Here is a 16,979-nt window from a genome sequence, read left to right as displayed (position 1 = left end):
TCAGAGCCTGGAGAGACCACGTGGCCTGGAGGGGGCCGGGGAAGCTTTCTGAACACTTGGTGCAGCTCCTGGAAGCACTTCACTTAGTCATCTTCAATTTACCACCCTAGGCTCATTTTTCTACGTTTAAAATAGGATCAATGCAGTCCTCTTTCGCCGGGGAGGGGGGGGGGTAGGTTAGAACCCTGAAATGGCACTGATGCAGCGTCAAGACGGAAGGTGCTCCCAGAAGCATGCACATGTACTGCCGGCTCCAAGGATGCAGCAGGCCTTTGCTCCCCGTGATTACGAAGCATCCTGCTTCTTTCCTATCTGCAAACAGTTGCAAACCCATGTGTCCCCAGACAGCAGCACATGTTCTCCCAGCACAACAGAAGCCATGTCTATGTTCCCCCGTTAGCCCGGGACTTCTCAGCCCTTCAGGGTTCTCTCCCACCGCTGCCTCCCACGGGGCCCGCTCGGCTCCGGGAAGTCTGGTTCCCACTGGAGACTGCTGCCCTCTGCTTGGTCTGCCCTGAGGACCGCTGGGTTGGGGCCCCAGGTTCACCACCCACCCTGTGCTCGGGCAGCCTCCACACCTTTGGGGTGTCCGAGAATGAGCACGTGTGCCTCAGACATACCTTGAATCTCTTCACACCAGAAAGCTGGTTCCATTTGTCTCCTGTATCCAAGAAACCAGCTTCCTCGTATTCAGGTTTCCAGTATGTGTAGGCCACGTCAGGCCATGTGTAGCTGTCCTCGCTATAATTCCTCTAGTTTATTTATAAGGTTGCTTTCTGCATTCTTACTTCTCCAGATTCCCTGTTCCCCTGGGGACAAAGGGGAACCAGACTGCCCCACATTTACGGCAGCTCAGTGTTCTCTGAAATGCAATTAACATGTCGAGGAAGATAGGCAATCAATATTTCATAATCTACTCAAAAATTTCCCTTGCTAATGGACTGGTGTGGGCTGCAAAGCGGGGAGAAAGCCCGAGCCTGTTTCTACAAGATGTCCAAGCAACTAGTTGCGAAGTGAATAATTTCTCTCTCCTTGTCAATCTGTGGCACCCAGTTCCTTTGCTAGCCCTCCTTCCCATAACTGATGAACTAGACAATCTCTTCTGACACTGAGGACGGCAGGGCCACAGAACAGGGAGACCCAGATGCAAAGCGCGTGAAAGCCTGACAGAGTCTTTGTCAGTCTCCCCTTCATTCTCCCCAGGAGGGGAACCACAAACACCATTTTTCTGAGCTGTTACAAAGGTGTTGTTCTAGAGGGAAATGATACATGCAGGTATGGGCCACACACATCACCACTCCATCTTTCTCCATATTCCAGACCTGGCCCCAGAATCCTTCCCATGAGCCCCCAGGCAGCCATGACCACCTAGAGGAAGGACCTGAAGGGACAAGGATTGTGTCTGGGGCTAGGTGCCTCTCCTAGGTTACATCATTATTCCTCCCAGCAGCCCAAAGAATAGTAAATCTCCCTATTGTTTAAACAATGTGGCCAGTGGGGCACAGAGAGCTACTTAGTAGCCTGTCACGACCCAGGCTGGGAAGGGGCAGAGGGAGTTTGGAGTCAGCTGTCTGCAAAACCCCAGGCTCCTTCTCCTGGCCCACATGCTGCTCAGTTACTGCATCCTATGAGCACTGGCTGAGCTCCAGGCACCATGTCAGACATCTGGAGGTAAGTGAAAGAATAATCTTCCCTTCAGAGCACTCACACCATGGGAATAACGTAGCCCCTGCTCATGAATGAGGCACTGCCCCTGCTTTGGGGATAAGACAAAGCTGATGTCTGAATGCGCACTAATCCAGGGGGCCGGGAGCACAGCTCGGCACCCAAGGTGGGGCAGGGAGACTGCCTGCAGGACCTCCATGGGCGGGGCCTGGCCTGCGGTCACCAAGGTGGACACAAGTATGGACACAGATTTTGGCAGGTGAGGGAGATTTTAGATAAGAGACGAAGGCAGGCAGCCTAACAAGTTTAAAAGTGCAAACGCTGGGAAGCGCTTACGAGTGAGACTGGAGGACAGGAAAGGGACATGAACAGAGCAGAGACTTGCGTCAGGAGGTGAGAGGGCTCAGGGTTGCAGAGTGGCCGTCTGCGTGTGGGAAGCACTTCCAGCTCCATGGTCCATGGGAGGATAGCAGCCTAGCTGTAAGGTGAGTGTCACGGATGAGGACACTGAGTCCAGGGAGGTCGAGGGACCTGCACAAGTCACACAGCATGGATGTCGCTGAGCAGACTGGAAGCAGGCCTGTGGTCCCCCCGCTCCTGCCCCCGTATGAGGAGTACTCCAGGCCACAGGCCCCGAGAAGCATGCTGCATGTGTGAGAGATGGGAGCCTGCAAAGATGGGCTCCATTGTTCAAACAAGGAATTGCTAAATATCTTTGATAAAGAAAATTAAATGACGTGATCAAAATTATATCTTATAAAGGTTGGCCTCAGCATTAAGGGGTATAGGGAGGCTGAGCAAAGCAGGCCATTTGGGAGATGATCCCCTGTACAGGTAGAATACAGTATGGACCACGGAAGAGAGGAGAGAAGCAGGGGCGGGGGGGTGTGGGGGGTGATGTCTTGTGAGACGCCGCCCCCTGACTGTGCCTGGAAGGGGCTGGAGGTGACCTGAAGGAAGAGGAGTCAAAGGAGATTCAAGTCCCAGGCTCCTGGGGTTAGAGGCAGGGGCCAGGGGGCCGGGAACGGGCGCTGGAGGGAAGATGCAGCCCTCCTCCGTGTGCACACGTCCCCACCAAAAGTGCACCAGAAGTGATGTTATTTTCTCAAGAGCATTTGGAAATGGAACAAGATTATTTTGAGCAAATAAAGCCAAGAGTGTCTGCCCAGCAACCGTATTTCCCTGGGAGGACTGGCTTTCAGGAAGACAAGAAGCCGGTGCTCGGGGGGCAGAGCAGGGGTGTAGCAGGCGAGGTGCTGGGTGGGGCTCCCGCTCTGAGGGGCCTTGCCCCTCTTTGTCAGCACCGGGTGGAGGCAGGCATGCTCGCCTGTAACCCCAGCCCTTCCTGCCTTCCCGCGCCTGCCCTCACTCTACCCTGAGACTCCACAGCTTGGCTGAATGCGGAAGCCAGCAGGAGACCCGCTGTAACCAGGCTCTGCCAGAGCTCATGTGTGGCCACCCCGGTGCTCAGTATCCTCTCTAGAAAACGAGGGACTCAGTATATGTTAATCCTAAACTCCTGATTTATCCCTCCCTCCAACTGTTCCCCTTTGGTAGCATATACACACTACCATATATAAAATAGATAACCGTATAGCACAGGGAACTCTAACTCTACCCAGTACTCTGTAGTAACCTAAATGGGAAAAGAATCTGAAAAAGAATGGATAAATGTATATGTATACATATATATGATATGTATATATATGATATGTATACATATGTGATCCACTTTGCTCTACACCTAAAACTAACACAACATTGTAAATCAACTATACTCCAATATAAAATAAAAATTAAATTTAAAAAATAAAAATAAGAAAAGAGATACTGCTACAAAAGAAAAAAAAAATAAAAGATTTTTAAAAAAAAAAAGGCTGGGAGTCTGATTATACTGTCTCTGAGGTCTTTCTTATGAACCTTTGAGTATTTCCAAATACCTTCTCGGGAAGCAGACTCACAAACAGCAGAACATTATCATGGGCAGATTAAGACTTGGTGAGGAGATGACTGAATGTCTGCGTAAGACAGGAAGTTTACAGCTAGGGGCTGTCTCTCTGCAAAAGGTGAGCCATGGGCTCTCCGCCAGGCACACCCAGCTTTGAATCTGGCCTATCACTTGCTGCCTGTGAGCCCTGCGTAAGGCGACTGTAGAATAGAACACAGCATACCACGAGGCAATACACTGAATTCTTCAGATAATAAATGCTACACAGCTCAACGGGTAGGAAGGTTTCTTGGAGAAGGTGGGGTTGTGGAGTCCTGGGACTGGGCATGGGTGGGGAACGACAAGCAGAAAGGCTCTGGGAGAGAATAACCAGCTGCCTTCCCAGACAGAGAGGGGTGTGCTTTACTGAAACAGAAGACTTGGGGGAGTGAGAATCAGCTGAGACTCAGTACAGAACAGGAGGGCTCCCTTGATGAGCTGTAACCATCTCTGGGTGAGACAAATGCATCTTCCCAGTCCCCAATCCCACAGCTGTCTAAGAGGGTCAATCAAATAAGCCCACCCTTTTGTTGTTATTTTTATTTATTTATTGTTTATTTTTCTATTTATTTATTACAAAGAATAATGTCAATTTGGGGACATGTCAATTTTGCTTGGCTCTAAGAGAAAAAAATTTTTTTATTAATACAAGCATGTGGTGAAAACAACTTCATACAGAATGTTACCTTTAAGCACAAGATGTCAGAGACTGTTGTTTTGATTTGGATCCTTTGGGCTCCTGTGAGACTTGCCTCCAGCCAGGAGTAAGACTGGTCACTTGGCGTTTGCTCTCTCCCTTCACCCTTGCCTTGGCCTGAGAGGCTCAAAGACAGGCTGGGAGACACACAATAATTCGGTGCTGGCATCCTTGGGGCCTCCCCTGTGGTCTCAATGTGGAGCCCCAAGAAGTCCAGACAGCCAGGGGTCCTCCCTCAGGACCCGTGTGCGGGGCTTCCCCGCCTGCACCCGCCTGCTTGTGCCGTCTCCTGAGGGGCTGCACCTTCTTGCTCTCCTGCAGTGATGTTCTGAGTGGCTGCCCTCTTTAGCTCACACTGAGGTCCAAGCACAGTGCCTGCAGCAACCACGTTCCCGTTGGTGCTCAGTTCTGACTTGGGGGTGTACACTCCAAATTTGGGCTTATTTAAGAAAAAAAGCACATAGCTGAACCCAAGGAAGATTTGCATTGCCCAAGCCCAAGTCATGTGCTGGAAATGTGGAGCCCCTCTAAGGCCTCGGGCTTTAATGATTCATCAAAAATCTAGAAAAGAAATATGTTCACCTGTAATGAATTTACTCCATATGCCTTACTCTGAACAGAAAGAAGTAAGAATGAAAATACAATTTTCCATCTGAAAACGTTTTCCTATTTATCATTGCTCCTCTTACCTTAAGAAAGGATATGAACTCTTTGTGGCAGTTCCCCCTCTTTTATGAGGAACGTTTTCTCGGTTCTTGCCCTGACATGGAGGGCATATGTTCTGAAGAGTGTAAGGTTCATAATTCACATCAGCAATGCACTCAGTGGGCTTCACTGACAAGGGTTTTAACAATGTGCCCACAACTCCAGACCCAGGAGGAACGTGAAGGGTGGTCACAGTCCCCTGAACACGCGCAACTCCTCTTCTATTTTTCCATTTATTATTAATATTTTAATTAGAAATATTTTTTATTACATTCCCTGGTGGTGCAAGGGTTAAGAATCTGCCTGCCAATGCAGGGGACACAGGTTCGAGCCCTGGTCCAGGACGATCCCACATGCCACAGAGCAACTAAGCTCATGAGGCTCAACTACTGAGCCTGTGTTCTAGAGCCCGTGAGCCACAACTACTGAAGCCCGCACACCTAGAGACCATGCTCTGCAACAAAAGAAGCCACCGCAATGAGAAGCCAGCGCACCACAACAAAGAGTAGCCCCCGCTCGCCGCAACTAGAGAAAGCCCGCGCGCAGCAGCGAAGACCCAGCACAGCCAAAAATAAATAAATAAAATAAATATATTTTTTTTAAATTGAAAGAAAAAAAACATGTTAGCCGGGTCAGGAGCATCGAGGTCCAAGCTAACCTAGGTTCTTGGTTTGGGGTCTCATAAGTGAGGCTTCCCAGCAAAACTGAGCAGGACCCTGTGGGGCTCCTGGGCACAAAAGCCTTTCTGTGTCCCCCGTTTCTTATTTGCAGGAAATAGGCTTCATTCAGCCTCCATGACCTTCCCTGACTTCAACGGGCAGGTTCAAGCTGTTGCTAATCAGGGTAGGGAGGGGGTGCAGAGACAAGGGAGGAGCAGTCAGGAAACAGTAGTGCAGGCTTGGGGCAGGGTCCTGGTTCCCCCTCAAGGAATACACAAAACAATATATTTGAGCTGTTTTGCAGATACTGAAACCCCCACCAGGTGGGAGAAATTAAAGTTTGCTGCCCACAAGCATGTAGGCCCTAGAATGGTTAGAACCAGAAGGTTGACAATGATGACTCCCACTTACCTCACCACCAACCAATCAGAAGAATGCCCACGAGCTGATCACACCCTCCTCTTTGAACCGTTGCTGTAAAACTCCTCACTGTCCCCTCCAGGGTGAGACACACAGTTTTGAGAGCATTAGCCCCCTGTGGCCCCCTTTAACTGGCAAACCAATAAAGCTATTCTTTCTACTTCACCCAAAACTCTGTCTCTGAGATTCAATTTGGTGTCGGTATACTGAGATTGGATTTGGCATCACCAGTAACCTGGGGTGACCTGTGTGGGGCACCGGACCCTGGAGGGGACCAACCCTCCTCAGTCACTGAGGCACTGAGATCCAGGAGGAGTGGACAAGTCTTCCTTTATGCAGCCAAGAAGTGGGTGAGTGCTGCCTCTTTCTTCCAGACAGTTCCCTCCTGCTACCGGAACAATCTACAGTGGGGGAGGCATGGAGACCGGGGGTCAGAGGGATGGGCCATCAGCAGTTTGAAGGTAGCATGATTTGCAAATTGTCCCCCACCCCAGGAGCCCTGGTTGTTCCACAGAACACCTCAGCATGGCTACAGGGGTCGGGGCTCTGAAAACCACCCTTCCCCCGTACACACACTCTACACTGCTACTCCAACCAGAATGGGTTGTCCTCAACTATTCTGCCTCAGGTTAGACTTTAGGAAAGGTTATTGCACCTAAAGTGCTTGATTGTCATTGACATGACAACTACAGCATTAACTTTGGACATAGACAAACTTTGTTTGAATCTCAACAGCCTCACCCACATGTCGTGTGACCTTGCATACGCCAAGGTGCCTCTCAGAACCTCACTCCTCTTACCTGGGAAATAAGGCAAATACTGGCTATTTTGCAGTTTTTGTGACAAATGAGAGAGGCAAAGCTACTTCCTTAGTGCCTTAGCACTGAGTAAATAAGAAGTAAATATTAACTATAGTTTAAATTAATATCATTATATGGGGCTTACATTCATTCATTTATTCATTCATCCAAAAACTATTTATTGAGTACCTTTTATGTGGCAAGAGGTGCTTTATTAAATGCTGTTACCTACAATAAATTATAGCTATATTACAAGTATTGGTAAAAATAGTTAAGCGTTTGGATCTTTACCACAAAAGAATCAATGCATACAGATATAGAATAATTATGTTCTATGCTTAAAACTAATATAATGTTATATGTCAATTATACCTCTAAAAAGTAGAGGAAAAAAGATTAAAAAGAATCAATGCAGCGATACCACCAATAAATGCATGTCCCTGGCATGTATGTAGTATGCATGTGTGCACCCCATGTGTATGCACTTGCACCTCAGCACACCCTGTCCTCGGTCTGGTGCCCTGCAGAAGTGGGTACAGACTCTGAAGGAGCACACAGTTGGCTGTGGAAATAGGATTGTAACAAATGGAGAGGTAAATGCTGCAGGATGAGCAGACCATAAGTCAGAGAGTGTTTCCCAGAAGAGGTAAGATTTCATTTAGGTCTTAAAGTGTCACTTGGTAGCTATACATTGCCTGAGTGAATCCGTGACCATCCAGCACCCATCTTCCCTCCCAGCACCCTGATTTCTCTTCAGCAACCCCCTTGATCCCATTAGTCAGTTTTATTTGTCACAGCGGTTTGTCCTGGGGCATGCACAAGTCCCAATCAGGACCAATGAGAGTGACGCCTGGGCCTCAGATGGCACTGTTGGAAGTAGAGACTCTCTTTCTTCTGGACATAACAGGTGAGGGATGTCAGCATGGAGCCCTGGAGGAGACTCAGGGGAGTGAGACACATAACAGATGAGGGATGTCAGCATGGAGCCCTGGAGGAGACTCAGGGGAGTGAGACTGTCAGGTAGGAGACGAAAGACATCCTGACCCATAATGGAGCCCGATGCTGGCACAACCAAGCAGGCCTTGACCTTGGACTATTCTGTTATTCCAGCAAACAAAGTCAATCCAATTTGAGAGGGATTTCCTGAAACAGGAACTTTGAAGAACAAAGACAAAGAGTGTGTTTTAACAGACAGTTCCCATCACTCCTTGGGGAAAAACTGGTGCAAACCCTTATCCAGGTGTATCTAAGAAAAGAATCTCTGTCTAGTCTGCTCTGGATCTTTTTCTCTTGTATCATCAGGTTCTGCTGGTCCCCACCACTCTGCACTGAATTTTCATTTCTATTTTAAATAATTCTAGTAAGATTTAAATTAAAAATATATATTCACAGTCTCCTTTGATCTAAGTTTGGAGTAATTCTCAAGCTTATAACCTACGTTGCCAAGGATTGAGCTCTTGCAGATTTAAGACTGCCTTGTGTCCATCATTCATCACAACTGGGGAAGGAAGCCCCCCAAATGGATGTTTGTCACTTTTAAGAGGGCTCAGCCCTGACTTATCTGGGTTTTTCCTATCCTGAATTTTCCCACTTCTGTGTACAGTTTTGTCTCTCACAGTGGTAAGCAGGTATTTACTCTGGTCACTTTGTTAGAGTTAAAGGAACCCCCTGAGTGGGTCTGAGCTGAGAAGTCCCTTCCTGCTGGAAAGGATTCCAGTGTTGCACTTTAAACATCCCCCTTGGCCTGGCAACTTTGAGCTTCATGTTTAATGTTCCCCATTTGCTCTCACATGGGCTAAATTGCTTATATGCTTCTCTTCATCTGAGTGCTTTCTAGCTCAACCCTTCCCTACCATTCTCTAGGTTCTCCTCTTTCAGGAACCAGATGAAATCCTTTCTCCTCCAAGAGTGTTCTCTACCCATATTCTGGGGAACTGACCCTGCCTCTGTATTTGATACCCTTTGTGCCCCCACCTGTCTTGTCGTTTGTATGTGTGCTTTCCTCACTAATTTATGAGAGTTGCTGAGAACACAACTCCTGACTCGATCTCCTGGGACAATGTGTGTGGTTAACAAATGTGAGTTAAAATAAATGTAATTGAACCAAGCCTGAAGTAATCTAAAAACTGGCAGTAGGATAACAATTTAGTAAAATAACATCTCTAGACAGGTGTGGTCCCAGTGTTTATAGTGGGCAGCCAGCATTCAAGGATTTGGTGCATCCTTTCAGACTGAGCTGTGCACAAGCTTTGTGGACACTGTTGATGGCCTGAGTAGCGTTAATAATTCAGAGTCTACATTTGAAGACTTGTCTGCCAATCTTGTCTGCCAAGGTTGGAAGAAGTGGCAAAATGACTCAAGCAAGGAAAGAAGGGGGAAAGAAAATGCAAGAACACGGCCTTGATCTTGACTACTATTTAGAATCTCTGGCTATCCATTTTATATACAGAGTATGTCAGACTCAGAAATGAACCAGGGGAGATTTCTTCAATAGCAACCAAGGAAAGAATATGATTTATGTGGGGGGTTGAAAGAGAAGCATTAAAAATTACAATTCTTGATTAATAATTTGGAGACTTTTAAAAACATTTGGGATGACAATTTTGAAGTGTCTCTGGGTATATTCATCCCTGAAGTGGTTTCCCCAAGGCTTTGTGCCATCTTGGTGCAGAGAGAGCAGCATTTCTGTGAAATCCTACAGTCATAATGAAGGCAGGGCACCTTGGGAAAAGAAAACAGTTTATATGCAGGAGTGCAGGAGAAGGGGAGTAAACAGATTGCACTAGCTCCTCAAATCAACAAATATTTACTGTAGCCACCACTCCTAGGTATGAGCTGCTAAGTTGGGAGCTGGGAAAGCACAACCAGGCCCAAGGCTCTGCCTTCCCCTGCCCCGAGGATCTCGGTGTGGGAAGCAGGAGACAAACAGGAACCTATGAAACAGTAAATAATGATCGAATATCTACAGGGCACTGTAAACGTTGTCAGAGAGAGAAGGCTGTTTCCAATCCACAGTAGCGTCCTTGGAAAACAGTTCACAAACCCACACATAATCACACAATAGAAGCTTGCAAGTGGCACAACACAATGAAGAAAGGCATAGTGAGTGTACCACAGGCAGAGGTGGAGTCTTGAGTTTAGCTCAAGATGAGTCAACATGAGCTATCCTCTTTCCCTACCAGAGTCTCCATTTCCCCATCCATAAGATAAAATGTTAGAGGCTTATGGTGGGCAATTCCAGCTCAGCATACTGTGAAATAGATAGATTGAAAGTTGGGGTTTGCAGGGGTGAAGGCAAAATAACAGAGAAACTAATTGAAGAAATGTAAAGGGAAGAGTAGCATTTGACTGAAGATATAGAGAGAATCAAGCAGTCAGTGACTGTGACACACTGTAAACTTGGACTCATTGTACTCAGATATCTAGTATATTGTCAAGGATTCTTCTTTATGGATCAAAAACTGTTTTGAAAGAAATAGTAGGCAAAAAAGTTAATTTTTTAAATAAAGTTTTGGCTAGGTTATGATAGTTCTCCAGAGCTCAACTCAGGAGTCTAGGATTTTTCCTATCCAGCATAATTTCTGAGACAGGCTGGGTACAGGGGAGACAGGAGATACGATCACTATCATGATTCTGGAGTAAACATGTCAGAAGTTCATCATTTCACTCGCTTATGACTACTTTAATCTTTAAACAATGTTCAGGTTAACTCACAAATATTAAATATTAAGTTAAGAAAAGAAAAGAAAGAAATAGAAAAAGATATATCAGGAAAAATATTAATTAAAATGTTTTAACAAAATATGTTTTATGGCAAAAGGCAATTGTTACTGAGAAAAAGTATTTTTAAACATGAAAAATGATGAATGAATTCACCAGAATCCTATAGTTTTTTAAAATATATAAAGGTAAAACTCACAGAATTACAAGGAGAAATTGAGGAATCTAAATATATAGATGTGAGTATTTAACTCATCTCTCAAAATCTGAGCACTCAGTATTGTTTTAAAAAATAAGTAGAGGACTTCCCTGGTGGCTCAGTGGTTAAGAATCCACCTGCCAATGCAGGGGACACTGGTTCAAGCCCTGGTCTGGGAAAATCCCACATGCCACAGAGCAATTAAGCCCATGTGCCACAACTATTGAGTCTGTGCTCTAGAGCCTGCAAGCCACAACTACTGAGCCCACATGCCACAACTACTGAAGCCTGCGCACCTAGAGCCTGTGCTCGGCAACAAGAGAAACCACCGCAATGAGAAGTCCACACACCACAACGAAGAATAGCCCCTGCTCGCCACAACTAGAGAAAGCCCACACTCAGCAACAAAGACCCAATGCAGCCAAAAATAAATAAATTTATTAAAAAATAAAATAAAAATATAAAAATCAATAGAAATATTGAACAAACATATAAAATGAAAAATAAATGACAAAAAAGCAGCAAAAAATAACCTTTACATTTCCTTGGAAAGGGTTGACTGTAATTATTTCCAGAGACCTTGGAGGATGGGTTCTATCTTCATGCTCTCCCTCTGCTGTGCTAGTATCTACTGGAGGGGGCTTTCACATGTGTCTGGTGCCCTAGTTATTATGTCTTGTGGCTTGGTTTTTGTGGCTGCTGCCCAGAAATGGCCCTTGAATGCCTGGCTCTGTGGGCCATGGGTACTTGTGTTCCTATGTCCCATGGGACTGTAACAATTAGAGAGACAGTTCTTGGCCAGCTACCACCCCCAGGGCACTGCACAGACAGCAGACTGAAACACACCTTCAGTCTTTCTGTGAAAGAGGACTATTTGTTTGTCTGGGAATGTCAATGCCTGAGGTCTGGTTTTACACAGATCTAGGGACCAACTGAGGTGAACTCTGGGAACAGAATCCAGTGGCTGCCATCTTTGTGCTCTCTTTCTGCCTCACTCCATGTCATTGGTATCTCCTGGAAAGAAAATTATAAACATGTATGGTGCCCCCATTTTGGAAACTGCCACCCAGGGGACACCTCTAGATCACCTGGCTCTGGTGGCCAGTGGATGTTACAGTTATGATCCCACAGGAATGTGTATATTTGCATTCTTTAAAAGCTGCTGCCTGAGGGACTGGCTTCCAATCAGACTTAATCTTAGTGCTGACTGAGATCCTCCCCTTTGGGACACTGACAGGTGTTGGCCACCCTCAAATATGGAGAACCATTACAAATAAAATAGGCTACTTTGACAATCACAAAGAATTGAGAGACTACCAAGAGCTACAGGAGACCAATTATTCAAGACTGAGAGAAGTTGTTGTTTTATCTAATACATAGAAATCAACACAGAAAGTCAAGCAAAATGAAGAAACAGAAGAATATGTTCCAAACAAAAATGCAAGATATAATCCCAAGAAAAAATCTTTAATGAAATAGAACTGAGTGATTTACCTGATAAGGAATTCAAAATAATGATCATAAAGATGTTCACTGAACTATGGAGAATAAAGGATGAACCCAGTAAGAATTTCAACAAAGGCATCGAAAATAAAATAAAATACCAAATAGAAGTTACTGAGCTCAAGAATACAATAACTGAATTGAAAAATACACTAAAGGGATTAACAAAATTAAAAGATGTAAAATGTGACATCAAAAACAAAGAACCTTGGGGGATGGACTAAAAATGTAGAACTTTACAATGGGATCAAAATTAAGCTATCAACAAAATAAACTGTTACAAATATAAGTTGTTATATGTAAGCCTTATAGTATCCACAAAACAAAAAACTATTTTAGACACACAAAAGATAAAGAGAAAGGAATACAAGCATACTACTAAAGAAAATCATAAAACTACAAAAGAAGAGAGAAAGAGAAGAAGAAAGGAATAGTGGAATTTTAAAACAGCCAGAAAACAGTTAACAAAATGACAATAAGTGCATTCCTATCAAGAATTACTTTAAATGTAAATGGGCTAAATTCTCAACTGAAAAGACATAGAGTGGCTGAACAGATTAAAAAGACCCCCTATATATTGTCTAAAAGAGACACACTTCAGAAGTAGGAAACACACACTAAAAGCAGAGGAATTAAAAAAGATATTCTATACAAATGAAAACTAAAAGATGGCTTATTTATATCAGAAAAAAATAGACTTAAAAAAACAATAAGAGAAAAAGAAAGACATCACATAATGATAAAGGGATCAATCCAACAAGTGGATATAACATTTGTAAATATTTATGCACCCAACATAGGACACCTAAACATACAAAGCAATCATTAACAGACTTAAAGGGAGAAATTGACAGCAATATAATAATAGTAGGAAACTTTAATACCCACTTTCATTAAGGGAAAGACCACCCAGACAGAAAATCAATAAGGAAACACTAGCCTTAAATGACACTTTAGACAGGTGTGTGTGTATATATATATATATATATATATATATATATATATATATATATACATATATATATAACATTTCTCCAAAAGCAACAGAATATACATTCTTCTCAAGTGCACATGGTAAATTATTCAGGATAGATCAATAAGTAAAATAGAGTCTAAAAAGACAATAGAAAAGATCAATGAAACTAAGAGCTGGTGCTTTGAAATGGTAAACAAAAATGACAAACTTTAGCTAGACTCAAGAAAAAGAAAAGAGAGAGGACTCAAATAAATAAAATCAGAAATTAAAGGAGAGATGTTACAAATGATACCACATAAAAATGAAAGATTATGAGATTACTATAAAAAGTTATACACCAAAAGTTATTACGAGAAGAAAGAGGTATTTCTAGAAGAATACACCCTACCAACATTGAATCATGAAGAAATAGAAAATCTGTACAGACTGATTACTAGTAAGGAGAGTCAATCAGTAATCAAAAACCTCATAAGCAAAAGTACAGGACCAGATGGCTTCACTGGTGAATCTACCAGATATTCAAAGAGAATTAATACCAATCCTTCTCAAATTCTCCAAAAAAAATAGAAAGAATACTATGAAACTCGTTTTATAAGGCCAGCCTTACCCTGATACCAAATCCAGACAAGGACAGTACAAGGAAAAAAAAAAACTTATAGACCAGTATTCCTGATAAACATAAACAAAAAAATTCCTTAAAATAATATTAACAAACCGAATTCAACAATACATTGAAAGGATTGTACACCACAGTCAAGTGGGATTTATTCCAGGGATCCAAGGATGACTTAACATCCATAAATCAATCAATGTGTTGCACCACATTAACAAAATGAAGGATACAAATCATATGATCATCTCAATAGATGCAAACAAAGCATTTAACAAACTTCAACATCTATTTACAATAAAAATTCTGAACAAAGTGGATATGGAGTAAACATATCTCAACATAATAAAGCCTATATGAAAAAGCCACAATGAATATCACACTCAACGGTGAAAACTTGAAAGCTTTTTCTCTAAGATCAGGAATAAGGCCAGGATGCCCAATCTCACCACTTTTATTTAACATAGGATTGGAAGCCCTAGTAAGAACAACTATGCAGGAAAGGAAGAAAGAGAAGAAAGAAAGAAAAGAAAGAAAGAAGAAAGAAAGAAAGAAAGAAAGAAAGAAAGAAAGAAAGAAAGAAAGAAAGAGAGAGAGAGAGAAAGAAAGAGAGAAAGAGAGAGAAAGGGAGAAAGGGAGGAAGGGAGGAAGAAAGGAAGGAAGGAAGGAAGAAAGAAAGAAAGAAAGAAAGAAAGAAAGAAAGAAAGACAGAAAGAAAGGAAGGAAGGGAGGAAGGGAGGAAGGGAGGAAGGGAGGAAGAAAGAAAGAAAGAAAGAAAGAAAGAAAGAAAGAAAGAAAGAAAGAAAGAAAGAAGAAAGAAAGGAAGGAAGGAAGGAAGGAAGAAAGGAAGGAAGGAAGGAAAGAAAGGGAGGTAAGGTGGAAGGAAGGAAAGAAAGAAAGGAGGGGAGGGAAGGGAAGTCATCCAAATCAGAAAGGAAGAGTAAAAATGTCACTATTTGCAGATGGCATGATATTATATATAGAAAAAACTCTACAGGCTCTACTAAAAAACTGTTAGATCTAAATTTTAAAAATTCCATAAATTTGCTGGATAAAAAATTAATAAACAAAAATTTATTGTTTTCTATACAGTACTAATTAGCTATCAGAAATAGAAATTAAGAAAACAATAATTTTTACAATTGTGTCAAAAAGAACAAAATACCTAAGAACAAATTTAACCAAGGAGGTGGATGACTTGTACACAAGAAATTATAAGACATTGATAAAAGAAATTGAAGAAGACATAAATAAATGGAAAGATATTTTATGTTCATGGGTTAGAAGAATTAATATTGTTAAAATGTTCAAACTACCCAAAGTGTCATATAGATTCAGCGCAAGTCATATTAAAATTGCAATGGCATTGTTCACAGAAATGGAAAAAACATTCCTAAAATGTGTATGAAACCTCAAAAGACCCCAAATAGCAATCTTAAGAAAAAAGAACAAATCTGGAGGCATCATGCTTCCTGATCTTGATCTATACTACAAAGGTATAGTAATCAAAGCAGTATGGTACTGGCATAAAAACAGACAGATAGATCAATGGAAAAGAATAGAGTGCCTAGAAATAAACCCATCATATATGTGCAATAAATTTACAACAAAAAAGCCAAGAAAATACAATGGGGAAAGGATAGTTTCTTCAGCAAATGGTGTTGGGAAAATTGGACATCTGCATGCAAAAGAATGAAACCAGATCACTATCTTAAACCATACAGAAAAACTGACTCAAAATGGATTACAGTATGTAAGGAATGTAACACCTGACACCATAAAACCCCTAGAAGTAAACGTAGGCAGTAAGCTCCTTGACATAAGTCTTGGTAATATTTTATTGGATTTAACACCAAACGCACTAGCAACAAAAGCAAAAATAAACAAGTAGAACTACATCAAACTAAAAAGCTTTTGCATAGCAGAAGAAACCATTAACAAAATGAAATGGCAACCTACCAAATAAGGGATTTATTTGCAAATCCCTGATCAGAGGTTAATGTACAAAATATATAAAAATTCATACAATTCAATAGCAAAAATCCCCAAACAACCCATGTAAGAAGTGGGGAGAGGATCTGAACAGACATTTTTCCAAAGACTTACAGATGGCCAACAAGTACATGAAAAGGTGAACAATATTACTAAACATCAGGGAAATGCAAATCAAAACCACAGTGAGATATCACCTCACATCTGGTAGAATAGCTATTACTAAAATGACAAGAAAAGAGTACCCTTGTGCACTGTTAGTGGGAATGTAAGTTGGTACAGCCATTATGGAAAACAGTATGGAGGTTTTTCAAAAACTTACAAATAGCTCTACCATAATATCCAGCAGTTTCCTTTCCGTATATTTATCTGAAGAAACCAAAAACACTAACTTGAAAAGATATATGCACCTCATGTTCATTGCAGCATTATTTACAATAGCTAAGATATGGAAATAACCTAAGTGTACACTGATGGATGAATGGATAAGAAATCATGGGATGTATTTATATATATATATGTATTTATATATATATGTGTATATATATGTATTTATATATATATGTATTTATATATATATGTGTGTATATATATATATGTATTTATATATATATGTATATAATTTAGCCATGTAAAATAAAGAAATCTCGACATTTCAGAAAATATGGATGGACCTTTAGGGCATTATGCTAAGTTAAATAAGTCAGACAGAGAAAGACAAATACCATATAATCTCACTTATATGGGGACTCTTTAAAAAACAAACAGACAAACTAGTTCAGCAATACAGAGAGCAGATCGGTGGTTGCCTGAGGCAGTGGCAGGGAGAGGGGGTTGGGGACAGATAAATGGGTGAAGGGAGTTAAAGGTACAAACTTCCTGTTACAAAATAAATAAGTCCTGAGGATATAAGGCACAGCATATTGACAATAATTAATAATACATATGTGTATGGCTGATTCATTTTGTTGTGCAGTGGAGGCTAACACAACATTGTAAAGCAACCATATTCCAATAAAAATTAATTTAAAAATAATACAGTATTA

Source organism: Balaenoptera acutorostrata, chromosome 8, assembly GCF_949987535.1.
Source record: "Balaenoptera acutorostrata chromosome 8, mBalAcu1.1, whole genome shotgun sequence".
NCBI classification, from domain to species: Eukaryota; Metazoa; Chordata; class Mammalia; order Artiodactyla; family Balaenopteridae; genus Balaenoptera; species Balaenoptera acutorostrata.
The sequence above is the reverse complement of the archived record's forward strand: the minus strand, read 5'-3'. Positions refer to the sequence as shown.